Genomic DNA, 14438 nt, shown 5'->3' with positions numbered 1-14438 from the left:
ACTCATTGGTTTCTGTGTTTGCAAAATTGCCTCCCTGCTAAAATATATCTGTCATTTCCAAAATCAATATACCAGCACTGTTCCAGGCATTCCCAAACACCTGCAGACTGGAAAAAAACTGGAGTTGCTAGACATACATGTTCCCAGTTAAGGTTGAATTAGGCAATACTCTGTCATGTTGCTTCAACTCTTCTACACCAAGCAAGTGTCTTTTTTGCAGTTTTTATAGTGATCACATTTTTCACATTTTTATCCTTCTTGTCAATGATTTCAGTTTAAATGATCTCCAAGCATTAATCCTTTTTTTTAAGACTTTATTTATTTATTCATGAGAGATACAGAGAGAGACAGAGAAACAGACACAAGCAGAGGGAGAAGCAGGCTCCATGCTCCATGATGTGGGACTCGATCCCGGGACTCCAGGATCACATCCTGGGCCGAAGGCAGGTGCTAAACCACTGAGCCACTCAGGGATCCCCCTGATCTCCAAGCATAATCCCGAAGTGCTGTCTGGTATCTTAAGCATAAGAAGATTGGGATGGGCCCTACAAAGAAAACATATATGTTAGATAAGCTTTGCTCAGGCATGAGTTCTGCTGCTGTTAGCCATGAATTCTACATAAATGAATCAGCAATATATACTAAATCAGGTGTTTTTAAGCAGAAACACACAAAACAGGAATGTGTATTGATTGGTTGATAAGAATGTTGTGACCAGAGGTTCTACAACCTCATCCTGTATATCTCCCCTGGAGCAATGGTTCATATTCCTCAATTCAGTGTTTGTGACTTTATAGAACAAAAATGCTGCAAACCCATACCCACATGTGAAAACCCAAGGAGCCAGAAATCATAGGTAGAGGAGCCAGCCTCTAAGATCAACTGGATAAGACAAATCTATGCTGTTCTGAAGACTCCATGAAGGAGATGTCACTACCCCCGTCCCTCCACTCATGTTTATGCACTTATGTACAGTACACTCAGCTTCATCCACAAATGGATTTGAAGTGACTTACTTGAAAGATAAAATAAACCAGGATGAGGTACATAAGGAAGTGTTAGAAAGAAAAGACACACAGGATTAGGTGCAAGATGGTGCTGGGAAAGTAATATAAGCTCAGGCTCCTAGGCACTTACTAAAGGTCACAGATCTGGCCCTGAGCTTTTGAGCAGCAGAGGAGAAAGTGATTGCAATGAGTTCAGATATCCAATTCATGGGATCCAGAAGATGAATATGGCTGAGCAACCCAAATGTGTTTCTAAGCTCTAGCAACTTCCCCCTCCACCTAGAAACCCTGATGCATAAGTCCTCTCCAGACCTTCAATCTCAGCAACTAGCACACTGGTTTCCACTTTGCTCCTTGAACACACTAGGGGCATGCCTGACTCAAGACCTTTGTGCAATGTGTGTGTGGTGTGTGTGTGTGTGTGTGTGTGTGTGTATTTCCCAGAATGCCCTTTGCTCAAATCGTTGCATGTTTAACTCATTCAGGCCTCAGCTCAGAGTCTCATCTTAAATAGAAGCTGCATTTGACTGTCCAATTGAAAGCTTTCTTCCTTCCCCCCATCTCCAAGGTGGTATTCTTCACTCTTTTTTTTTTTACCATCTAATCACTACACGAAAATTTTTATTTATTTAATAATTTGCTTATCATGTATTTCTCCCACTATTTAAGGTCTGTGAGCACAAGAACCTGGTTTGTACCTCCTAGGATAGAGTCTAGCACTTAGGAGGAGCCTCAGTGAATATTTGTTGAATAACTAAATAAAAAGAGGGATCCTGAGCAATGTGATGGATATATCCTTAGCAGTATTCTTGCAACAGACGCTACAAGGAGTCTCCAAGGATTCTTCATTAGGGTCAGGTCAGCTTAGAGCAGAGGACAAGGGTAACCCACCATGAATAGTTCTGTCTGTACTTCCACTCATTTCTCCTTCATCTCTGACTGCAATCTATCTTGCTGCAACCAAAGACCATTACGCCATCCTCAGTAGATTCAGATAATATTTGGCTGCCATTGTCGGCTAAAAAAGAGATTATTTTTATAGATGTGAAAAATGCCATCAATCTGGGGCTCTTTGGAAGGAATTAATAAAGAGGTGATATATTGGAACATTTTTGAAAAGAAAGTATTCATTATTACTGCATAGACACATTGACATAATTGTTAATTCAAATTAATATCTTCTGGATCTATTCAAGTTATTCAAACAAAATATTAGAGATTAACTCATAAACTGTTATGTGTAAATTTGTGTTTGCTAAAGTCACTGACTATGGTATATTCTAGTATTAATACCTATTTCATCAAATCCAAGGTAGCACTGATTTTAAGCTCATATATCCTTTAAAAAAAAATCTGGAAATTATCATTGTGAGACTCAATTCCAGGACATGGCTCAGAATCTATGAAACATGGTGAGAGTTAATATTCACTAAAGCCTGTGATTTAGGCACTGTGCTAAGCATTTTACATAAACACTCTCCGTGAAATACAAGAGGATAGATACCTTTATTATCCCTTTCTGCAGATGATGAAGCCAAGACAAGTTACCCCAGTCCACAAAGCTGATACATAGCCGAGAGCCAGAGCAAGTGCAGCATTATCTAACCTGGAGCCTGAACCCTAGCTGCTACATAAAAATAGCTTCTGTGGCCTTATTTCTTAGATCAAGCATGTGGAACCTTCTAGGGAGGCTATTTGTTCACCCAAAGAATCAATCAGCCAGTCTAGCAATACATACAAATAAAAAACAAACGGATTTTGTTTCTCCCCTCTAAAATTGAAATTTATAAAGCCCTAAACAAGTATGTTTTTTTAAACTAAGAACATAAAAATATATTCATCCCAGGAGAGACATTCCAAAAACTACTCTGAGCTGTGGCACTGATTATTAGAGCAATCTATTAAGAGAAAGGAACCCAGAGAAGACCAGGACCAATTTGCCCATAGTTCATAGTGCAAAAGCAATTTTTAGCCCCAGGTTCTCTGAATGTGAAAAATCTTTAATGGTAATATTCTCCCCAAGTGAGAGGAAACTATATGTAAAGGCAGCTAAGAATCTCTCATCTTTCTATTGCTCATAAATAGCTAAGGTAGGGATTTTTAATGTATTCCACTAATTTTTGTTTCGTAAAATTACAGTGGGCCAATTCTTGCATTGGTTCAGGGATTTCTTGATCAGGGCTGCACATCACAATCACCTGGAAACTATCTCAACCACATATAGTAGGTCCCTCCCCAAAACTATTGACTCAGTATTCCTAGGGACATGCATATTTCAAAAAATCTCTCTTCTGGATAATTCTTTTTTTAAGATTTTATTTATTTATTTTATTTATTCATGACAGACTCAGGGAGAGAGGGAGAGAGAGAGAGAGAGAGAGGCAGAGACACAGGCAGAGGGAGAAGCAGGCTCCATGCAGGAAGCCTGATGTGGGACTCGATCCCAGGTCTCTAGGATCACACCCCCGGCCAAAGGCAGCGTTAAACCACTGAGCCACTGGGGCTGCCCAGTCTTCTGGATAATTCTGATGCGAACTCCAGGTGAAGAGATCCAGTAGTAATTTTCATCAGAGCTAAATCTCTAAAGAAAGCAGTGCCTAGAGATGGTGCAGAGCTAGCAATCGAAAGACCTGACTCAACCTTTACTCATGACTTTTGATTGTGTCTGTTTATCTACCTGCAAAATTTAAAAATTATCAATAAACCTGTTGACAATGGTTCAATATATTCCCACAGTATTCTCAAAACTAAATGGTAGTCTGGCAACTACGGCACACCTGCATTCTCTCTTCTGCTTAATGACGCAGCTCTCCACTAAAAAGGACGAGTCTCGTAATCACCTATACCTGTTTCTACAGATATGCCTGGCAAAATTTAGTCCTAGTCTGCCTTTTTGACTTTATCCCAGTTGCAAGCTCCTAGACATGTGCACACACCCTCCCACACACACACACATACACACACTCACATTCACAACTTCTAATGGACTCTCATAACTCATTCAGTATAAAGACAGAAAGTCCAGGGATCCCTGGGTGGCGCAGCGGTTTGGCGCCTGCCTTTGGCCCAGGGCGCGATCCTGGAGACCCGGGATCAAATCCCACATCGGGCTCCCGGTGCATGGAGCCTGCTTCTCCCTCTGCCTGTGTCTCTGCCTCTCTCTCTCTCTCTCTGTGACTATCATAAATTAAAAAAAAAAAAAAAAAGACAGAAAGTCCATACTGAGACCTATATGACCTGCTCTTCCTCCCATAGCTCCCTGATCTCCTCTCCTGCTAATTTCCTTCTCCCTCACTTGGCACCAGCCACATTGTTACTTTGCTATTTCTAGGTAGTGCCAGGCTTCTCCTACCTCAGAACTTTGCACTTGCAGTTCTCTGTGTCAATAACACTCTTCCCCCAGAGAACCACACGGTTGTCACTCTCTCCTCTCTTCAACACTTTACCCAAAGTCCCCTTCTAGAGGGACCTTCCCTAGCTGTTATCTAAAATGTCAACCCCTACCCTGTTGTTTCACATATTTCTTGCCTGTTTTATCTTTTTTCCTTACCCCTTATTGCTATCAACGTTCCAGGTTTATTTTAGAAGGCAGAAAGAGAAAATATACCTACGAAAATGCACTAAAAACAAAAACAAGACAAAATACCCCATAAGATTTAGCATTCTGACCTATTACTAACAAAAGAGGATGAAATTCTGGCTAAAATTAGAGTAAATCTAGTAAGAACCAGGAAGAACGTGACAAAAGGATGCTCACTTAAGTGAACAAACAGGTTTTCTACTAGAATGAGGAGACATCCCTAGGTAAAAGTACAAAATCATGTTCTATAAAGGCTGTCAGGAGTAGCAAAGAAAGACCATAGAGGAAAATCACTAAGAAGAGGGCATACATAATAGAGTTCAGTAGGAAAGCCAGAGTTTAAGTAACAAAATTACCTGGAAATTTCCATATAAGAATGCAAATACCATCTTAAAGATTTTCTAGACTTAGCATATAGTGTCTGGCAACTACAACATGGCCACAGAAGCCTGTGCTTTGCAGATTTGAAAGTCCTAGCAGACATGTCAAGTCCTGGATATCCATGAACTCAAGGATTGGTTATGAGACCATTTAGGAGAATTCTAAAGACAAGGTAACAGTAGTAGCAACATGGCTGGGCTCAGAATGGTACTGTATTTACACAATATAGAAAATATGGACATGATGAGAAATCACTAGTCTCATTTTCTTCTAAAAACAGAACTTCTTTAAATTATTTTCTTGCATACAAAATTGAAGAGGCAATAAAAGAAGTGCTATCCTAGATTTACTGTTGATCAAGTAAGGAGTCATCAGGATCATAAAGATGAGAAAAATCTTAGGAAAAACAACCACGAACAGCCAAACAAGTAAATGGTGAGTATCATTTTCCCAACTTCTGGAGGGGGGCAAATTAAAGTTCAAAGCTACAGAAAGATCACTGGTCCCACAGTCAGAAATTGATTCAACAAAGTTGAACATGTGCTGTACGCTAAGCACTGCTTTATGGCTGGATTACAGCATTGAATAAAACAGGCTCTTGTCCATGTGAAACTTAAAGTATAGACAGGGAAGAGAGGAACAAAAAGCAAACACACAAATATATAATAAAATGCCAAGTAGTGATAAATGTTATTTAAAAAGTAGAGAAAGCTCTTTGGACAAATGGCTGATTCTAGGACTGGGAAAGGAAATACATAAGATAAGCTTGAAACAATCTTGTAGCGTCAGAAAGTAAGGAAGTGCTCAAAATTAAAAACAAAAACCAAAAAACCCACACTAATGGGACTATGTCAATGGGAGTAGAATGAAATCACTTCTTATGGCCAAAACTGGAATTTTTAAAATCTTTTTAAAAGATTTTACTTATTTATTTGAGAGAGAGAGACCACAGCAGGAGGGGCAGAGGAAGAGGGAGAAGCAGACTCCCAAATGAGCAGAGAACCCAACAGAGGGTTGGATCCCAGGACCCTGGGATCATGACCTAAGCTGAAGGCAGATGCTTGACTGACTGAACCACCAGGTGCCCTAAAAACTGGAATAAGTTTAGCAACAATATGAAGTAGTATTGACTTATAACCCAGGGTATAAAATACATATCTTTGCATCCATGGTGACATATGTAAATGATTGAATAAATAAATAGAGAAGAGATAAATCTCCTATGCAGAGGAATTCCAAATAATTTATGTAACTAATTCTCCCTTGAGGAAGTGAAACATAATGCTCACACTTAAGTGTGGGCTGCACATAATGATTTCCTTCAAAAGGCACAAGGTAAAACAGGGTTTTATTGATGCTGGAGCTGACCTGCCTGAGGTCTCATCCTGGGACTTCCATGCACTAGCTGTATGACCTTGGAAAAGTCACTTACCTTCTGTCTGATGGAAATTCCTCATCTATAAGATGAAAATCCTACCAGACGCTGCCTCAGATGGTTGTTGTAAGGATTAAATTAGTTAATATATGTGAAACACCAAGTTTTCTTGGCTTATAAATGTTGTATAAATAAGAATTTAGTTCTTATCATATGGAAAGCCACTGGAGGTGCTAAGCAGAAGGCTGCTTATGGCTCACATTGCTTCTTCAAGGGATCTCTCTATGCTCTCTGTAAAGAATAGATTTAAGGGTAGCAAGATTAGGTCTGGGAGGTCAGTTAGGAGGCCAGAGGTCAGTGATAGAGGCCAGAATAATGATTGCTTAGACCAAGGAGGTCATAGTGGGAATGATAAGAAATAGCTTCAGGGTAAATTTTGAAAGTTGACAAGATTTACTAATAAATTGGCAATAAGTTGTAGGTGAAAGGAAGGAGGAAACACATCTCCAAGAACTTGAATTTAGGTAAGTGAGTGAGTGGTCATGCCACGAACTGATATGGGGAACCCTGAGTGTGGAGTGTTCGTTCAGGTGGTTTTTTTGTCAGAGGTATTAAGAAACATTAAGGGAGGAATGTTCTAGTGAAACAAGAAGGTCTCAAAAAATTCAATCCTCACAATATAATTACAAATGATAGAGGATACCGCCTAAAGACAAGTAGGTAGTTACAAGGTTTGTTATTTAATGAACTCAGTTTTTAAGTCAAAAAGATAGGTAGGAGGCACTGTTGGCTGGCTCAGTTGGTTAAGGGAAGGACCCTTGATATCAGATCAGGTCATGATATCAGGGTCATGAGATTGAGCCCTGAGTCAGGATGGAGCCTGATTGAGATTCTCTCTCTCTCTCTCCCTCTCTGTCTGTCCCTCCTCCTTCTCTTAAAAAAAGAAATAGATGGAATGGCATAGTACTATACCCACACATTGTACCAATGTCAATGTCCCTGTTTTTATATTATACTTAAGAAAGTTGTAACCATTGGGGGAAATTAGAAGAAGGGTACTTAGGACTTCTCTGTACTTTCTTTGCAACTTCCTGAGAATCTATCATTTCAAAATTAAAAGCTTAAATAATTGCTCTGGTTCAAGAGAAGGAAATAACAGTAGCTCTTCTAGAATTCTTAGGTAACCACAAGCTACTGTGAGTCAATACTGTGATATGGTTGATGTGGCCAGGGCCAAAGGAAGCATAGCATTCCAAAGAGGGGCTATAGAAAGACCACTTTGTTTTGCTCAGGTCAGTCCATATCTAAAGTGATAAAAGTCACCTCTGGATGCCACACTTCTAGATTAACAAGCACATTGAATGACAACTAGACAAAAAAACCCAGAACCAGGCAGCCCGGTCACATAAAAAATAGCTGAAGGAGGCGAAGAGATTTAGCCAAGAAAATTACAAACTTCCATGAGACATAACTGCTATCTTCAAATACATGACAGATTGTCAGTTGGTAATCAAATTTAGATGAGTCTTTGACATCCCTTTAGAGGCAATAAACTTATACTTTCTTTTCACAAAGCAACCCAAAGTATTTTTAAAGAGCACCTAGAGGGGCGCCTGGGTGGCTCAGTTGGTTAAGTGTTTACCTTTGACTCAGGTCATGATCTCACGGTCCTGGGATGGAGCCCCATGTTGGGGGTCGCTGCTCAGTGGGGAGTCTGCTTCTCCCTCTCCCTCTGGCCCTCACCCCTGCTCATGCTCTCTCTCTCTCTCTCTCTCTCTCGTTCTGCTCTCTTTCAAATAAATAAAATCGTAAAAAATATATAAATAAAAATAAATAAAACCACTTAGTGAGGCACCTGGGTAGCTCAGTCTTTTAAGTGTCTGACTCTTGGTTTTGGCTCAGGTCATGATCATGGGGCTGTGGGATCAAGCCCCGCATCAGGCTCTGTGCTCAGTGCAGAATCTGCTTCAGATTCTCTCTCCCTCTTTCACTCACTAACTCTCTCAAATAAATAAAACCTTTAGAATAAAATAAAATTTAATTTAATTTTAAAAGAGCGCTTAGATAAACCATTTTAGCAGCATTAAAATCTTTGATATTTATTTCCCTTTTTTAAAAAATAAATTAGTTTATTTAAATTTTTTTAGAATTACTTTAATTCCAGTATAGTTGATACATAGTGTTATATTAGTTTCAGGTATACAATACAGTGGCTCAGCAATTCCATATATTACTCAGTATTCATCATGATAAGTATAATCTTAATCCCTTTTACCTACTTCCCACATCCCCTTACCCCCACCCCTCTGGTAACCATCTGTTTGTTCTCTATAGTTAAGAGTCTGGTGTTGTCCTTTTCTTCCCATTTTGTTTGCTTGTTTTGTTTCTGGAATTCCACACATGAGTGAAATCATATGGTATTTGTCTTTCTCTGACTGGCTTATTTTGCTTTGCATTATACTTTCTAGATTCATCCACGTTGTTGCAAATGACAGGATTTCATTCCTTTTTATGGCTGAATAATATTATATTGTGTGTGTGTGTGCTGTTCACACACGTATATCACATCTTCTTTATCCATTCATTTCAGATGGATCCTTGGGCTGCTTCCATAACTTGGCTACTGTAAATAATGCTGCAAGAAACATAGAGGTGCACATATCCCTCCGAATTAATTCTTCATACTATTTCTGACTTTTAAAACAACTGAAGCAAAATAAACCTGAAACATCAAAAATGTTCTCCCAACTGAATCTTAACTGTTATTTTGTTTGGTTTGAAAGTGAGTCAATGATTTAAAAGAGTCTGCATCTTATTACAGCTACTTTCAACCATCTCCTCCTTCAACTGTTTCAAGAGCTATTAAGATATAAGATCTGTGATTTGGGGGCACCTGGGTGGTTCAGTGATTAAGCATCTGCCTTTGGCTCAGATTATGATCCCAAGGTCCTGGTATCAAGTCTGGTATCAGGCTCCCCACAGGGAGCCTGCTTCTCCCTTGGCCTATGTCTCTGCCTCTCTGTCTGTGTCTCTCATGAATAAATAAGTAAAATCTTTTTAAAAATCTGTGATTTGGACTTGGGGATCAGATATCTGTCAATCTTTCACATAGGACCAAAAAGTTTTAAGTATTTGCCTAAACTAGCAAGGAGGGGTCACAGCACCTATTTTTCCACTTGCTCTATAGATGGAAAAGAAGATGATTGCAATACTGCAAGGTTAATGTTGCTACTCTTAATATTAAACTAATATTAATTGCTGCCTCTTAATATTTTAACTCTATAGTGAAAGTTAGGCAAAAATGTAAAAACAAAGAAATTATTTGGCACTTTGTTATAGTAAAAGTCTATAAAAAGGATGAGAATAAAACCCAGTGAGAAGAATATTGCAGACACTGACTTTTAAATCCCAATTATGATGAGTCCTTCCTGAGCAGTCTCACTACTGTGCTTATTCAATCTGCTGAGGAAATTCTCTGTTTATGACCCAGCAGAGATGAGTGTACTGCTTTCGCCAAAAGGGGCAAACAAAATGCTGAACATTATCATGAACCAAATACAAAACAGATAATATTATTTTTTTTACAAACAAAACAAAACTCTTAGTATGCCTGGAATAGAGAGGACATGGGGATCTGGATGCTAGCAGTCTGGAAAGACACACACACAGGAAAGATGGCTGAAGGAAAGAATGAAGCCGGGAAGAGGCTTTGCACAATTAGGATATGTTTGGCTTTTTACTGAAGGGGACTGTGCTAAGGGGTCATCGTTATTTGCACTATTTCCTATGAGGCTCACAGATACCCTGTGAACCAAGATCACACTACTATTCTCATTTTACAGGAGAAGAAATGAGGGCTTGGAGAGGTTAAGTAACTTGTCCAAAGATACCCAACTAGAAAGTGACAGGGGTGGGATTCAACCACAGTGATCCATTCAGGGAACCACTGAACATGAAGCCTTAGCATTGAGTCCATGTTCCCCACCTTCCTCCAAAGAATCAGGGGTTTAGAAAGCTGAGGAAACTTGCCCAAAGCTGGCTTGTGGCAGAACGGAGACTTGAACCAAGCTCTCATGACTCCCAGGCCAGGATCTTCCTGCCATGCCATGGGACCACTCCATCTGGAAGGCTAAGAGCTGAGCAAGGCTATCATCAAACTTTGAAAATTACAAAGGCTATGAAGAGAGTAAGTAAAATCTTCCAAAACCTATAAGTATAAAAACACTAGGACAAAGAACCATTCTGGAGGCTTGAGAGAGACACGTTTAAAACAAGAAGGGGAAGTGCTGCTGTACGTATGCAACAATGAATTATAGAACTCTAGAAAGCAATAAAGGCTGAGAATAGCATTCCAAATAAGACATTAGGCTTTAGTTTAATTAGTTGATTTAATGTTCTGTGTTTTAGGTGTTTGTGTTTGTTATGGGCTGAATTGTGTCCCCCACACCCACCCCAAACTTTACATGTTGAAGCCCTAACCCCCATGATCTCAGAATGTGACTGCATTTGGAGATAGGGCCTTTAAAGGGGTGATGAAATTCAAAGGAGACCGTTAGGGTGAGCCCTAATCCAGTCTGACTGATATCCTTAAAAGGAGAGATTAGGACACTCACAAAAACACCAAGGGCACGTGTGCTCAGAGGAAAGACCTTGTGAGGACAAAGATGGTGGCTATCTGCAAGCCAAGAAGAGAGACCTCAGCAAGAAAGAACCATACCGACACCTTGATCTTGGACTTCCAGTCTCAAAAACTACGAGAAATAAATTTCTATTATTTAAGACATCTGGTCTGTGGTACTTTGTGTGGACAGCCCTAGCAAGCCAACATAATGCTTTGCAAATACACATTCACTAATCCCTGGAACAACTTTTTGACATAGGTTATGTCCCCATAATATAAAGGAAAAACCTGAGGCTTCAAGAGGTTAAATAATTTCATCTGTGTCACTCACTAGTAGGTAGCAGAGCTGGGATACATTCATGAGTCCTAGAACCCTAGTCAATTATCAAACAAGTCAGGGTCCTGTCTCCAACCTTAGCAGTTGGACTTCAAGAAAGATATCACAGGGATCCCTGGGTGGCGCAGCGGTTTGGCGCCTGTCTTTGGCCCAGGGCGCGATCCTGGAGACCCGGGGTCGAATCCCACGTCGGGCTCCCGATGCATGGAGCCTGCTTCTCCCTCTGCCTGTGTCTCTGCCTCTCTCTCTCTCTCTGTGTGACTATCATAAATTAAAAAAAAAATTTAAAAAAAAGAAAGATATCACATACATCATTTTGCTTGGTGCTTCTGGACCATGTAGAGGGAGGCCACAGATCAATGTGACAATTTGTGTGGGCTAATGCAATGTTGGGGAAATCACCTTTGAATAATATACAATATAAAGGTCAGAGCCCTGGATTGGGCACCAGAACACCTGAAGTCAAATCCAGTCCCCAGGGCTTTTCTAATACCTGGGCAGGTATTTTTGAGCAACTTAATCTCTAAATCAGTTTTCTAATCTGTGAAAAAGGAATAATACCTGTCTTCTGCTTTTTGGTGTTGCTTTAATTACATTAACATTTTCTACTCACACTGCTACATTAGAGCTCTCTTTAATATCACTAACACTTAGCACAGTTTCCTTGCATATGCATGGACCTCAGAAAATGCACAAGGAATGAAGACAGAAGCTCTCAGCATACTGGGCAAATATAAGGCACCCTGGTTAATACAAGGAAACTCACTGTATCACAATTTCTTTGTTCAAGCCCTGGTAACCTTAAAGGTTGGAAAGCTGGTAAGTCAAGAAGCAAAGCCAAGAGAGAAGTGCAGTCCCTTCCTAAGGAATAAGATGTCGCCCTGACCTGACAGCTTGCATCTCTCACTTTCTCCTCTTCTGTGTCTGAGAGACAGCTGTTCCCATGTCACCTTCATCTGTAATCTACTGGCTTTGCCCAGAGTCCTTAAGATCAGCCAGTCGATACAAAGGAACAGGAATGAGCTCTATAAATCTGAATGGAAACCTTTGTTCATGTACTTCATGGAGGTACCCAAAATCCCTTTCCTAAGAGCTATAATGGGTCCCTAGGATTAGAGAATCTATCTTGCCTTCCTGGCCTGCCATTTTACCCGGGGTGGAGAAACGTTACACCTAGAATAAACACTTGCCAGACACTTTCCCACTGATTCAGACGGTGTGGGATGAGCTGCTAGCAGTCTAACCATTCTGTCATAAACAATAGCAGAGTCGTGCATCCACTTATTTGTTTATTCACCAATTCATTCACTCATCAAATATTTATCAAGTGCCTTCTATGTGCCAAGCACTGTTCCAGGTGCTAGGGGTACAGCAGAGACAAGAGTCCTGCCCTCATGCAGCTTGCATCACTACTGGGAGGAAGCAATCAGCAAAATAAATAAGTATAAGATAAAACTTGTGAGGTAAGATGTGTCATGGCGAAAAATAAACTAGGAAAGGAGATTAGGAAATTCTGAGATAAAATCCTAAAGATGAGAGTGTAAGATAAGCAAAAACCAGAGAGAAGAACAGTTCAGGGAAAGGCCTGGGATATAACTGGAATATTCTAGAAACAGAGGCCAGCAAGGCTGAGGCAAAGTTAACAGTGTGACAAGTCACAGAGCTAACAGGAGTCCATATTATAGAGAACTCTGTAGGCCACTGCAAGAACTTTGGCTTCTACTCTGAGTGAGAAGGGGAGTCATTGGGGGGAAGGGTATGCAGATGCAGATGAGTGAACTGATATAAATTAGTTTTGTAGGATCTCTGTGACTTGCATTAAAAACTGAGTAGATGGTGTGGGAGGGAGCACACAGGTGGAAGCTGAGCAGTCAGGAACTATTGCAATAATTTAGATAAGAACTAATGATGGCTTGCAGCAAGGTGATAGCTAGTTGAGGTGGGGAGAAGTGATTGGGTTCTGGGAGACTTTCTGAAGGCACACCCAACAGGATTTGCCAACGGCTCTGTTTTGGGATGTGAGAGAGGGCAAATTGTCAAGGAAAGATGAAGCTGGCATTAACTGAGATGAGGAAGACTATGGGAGAACAAGTTTGGAGGGTCCAGGACATCAGTCTTTCATCTGGGGGATGCTTAGCCGGATGTACCTTTTGAAATTTGATTGGCGATGACAAGCAGGTAGTTGGATAGATGAGGCTAAATGTAGGAAGTAGGTCTGTGCTTGAGATGTACATTGGGAAGGGTCAGTATCTAGATGGCAAAAATAGGCGTTTAACTAGATGAAAACACTCAGAGTGAACAAGAATACCAGAGAGACGCAGCCCACTGACAAGGGGAGGCTGCTGGCATTGGACATCAGAAAAAGAGGACCCAGGAGTAAGGTTGCAGGAAAACCAGGAGAATGTGGCTCCTTCCTTGTGGAAGGACAGAATGTGGCCTGTCCTGTTCTCTAACTCTCATTTTTCTTTTCTACTCTCACTCCAACTCTCTCCACCTTATTCTTAGGTAAGTAAGAAATAGTGAAAGGGATTATAAGGGAAAGGAGAGGAACTGAGTTGGAAAAATTAGAGAGGGAGACCAACCATGAGAGACTCCTAACTCTGGGAAACAAACAAAGGGTTGCAGAAGGGGAGGTGGGTGGGGGGTTGGGGTAACTGGCTGACGGGCACTGAGGAGGGCACTTGATGGGGTGAGCACTGGGTGTTATACTATATGTTGGCAAATCGAACTTAAATAAAAACAAGTGGGGGAAAAAAGTGCATGAGCCAAGGTAGGTATTTACCAGGTAAACACTAGCCTTCTAATTGTGTGGCTCTTTTTAAAGGCACATAGATCACTGTGCAGTGTGTCGTTATAATATGTGGATCAGCAGGAACATCCAGTTACTCAGCTCTGTGGGTTCTGTGGGCTGCCTGCCGAGTAGTGTTGGAGATATTCTCTTTACTGTTGGGGTTGTTATTGTTCAGGAAGGCTTTGGCCCTCGCTGCACCCCTCCCTTCTTCCTTCTCCCACTCCCCACCCCCTGATCAGAGGGCAGTGAATACTCACATCATTTCACTTTGGTCCAGCTGCCAGGCTGGGGAACAGATGTTGTATTGTTAACACAAAGAAGAAAACAAATAGCCCCACTCCTCTGT

At 40.7% G+C, this 14438-nt stretch overlaps 1 long non-coding RNA gene across 1 annotated transcript in view; it reads right to left on the bottom strand.

Annotated features, from left to right (window-relative positions):
- Positions 1-297: 297 nt before the first annotated feature.
- Positions 298-14438, bottom strand: part of LOC129506027 (uncharacterized) — a 59782-nt gene continuing 45641 nt past the window's right edge. Inside the window, exon 2 of the long non-coding RNA XR_008663668.1 lies at positions 298-545. This is a non-coding gene — a long non-coding RNA (uncharacterized LOC129506027). The remainder of the gene's footprint in view (positions 546-14438) is intronic.

Source organism: Nyctereutes procyonoides, unplaced genomic scaffold (genome assembly GCF_905146905.1).
Source record: "Nyctereutes procyonoides isolate TBG_1078 unplaced genomic scaffold, NYPRO_anot_genome, whole genome shotgun sequence".
In the NCBI taxonomy this organism is placed as follows: domain Eukaryota; kingdom Metazoa; phylum Chordata; class Mammalia; order Carnivora; family Canidae; genus Nyctereutes; species Nyctereutes procyonoides.
This window is presented reverse-complemented; position numbering and strand designations above follow the sequence as displayed.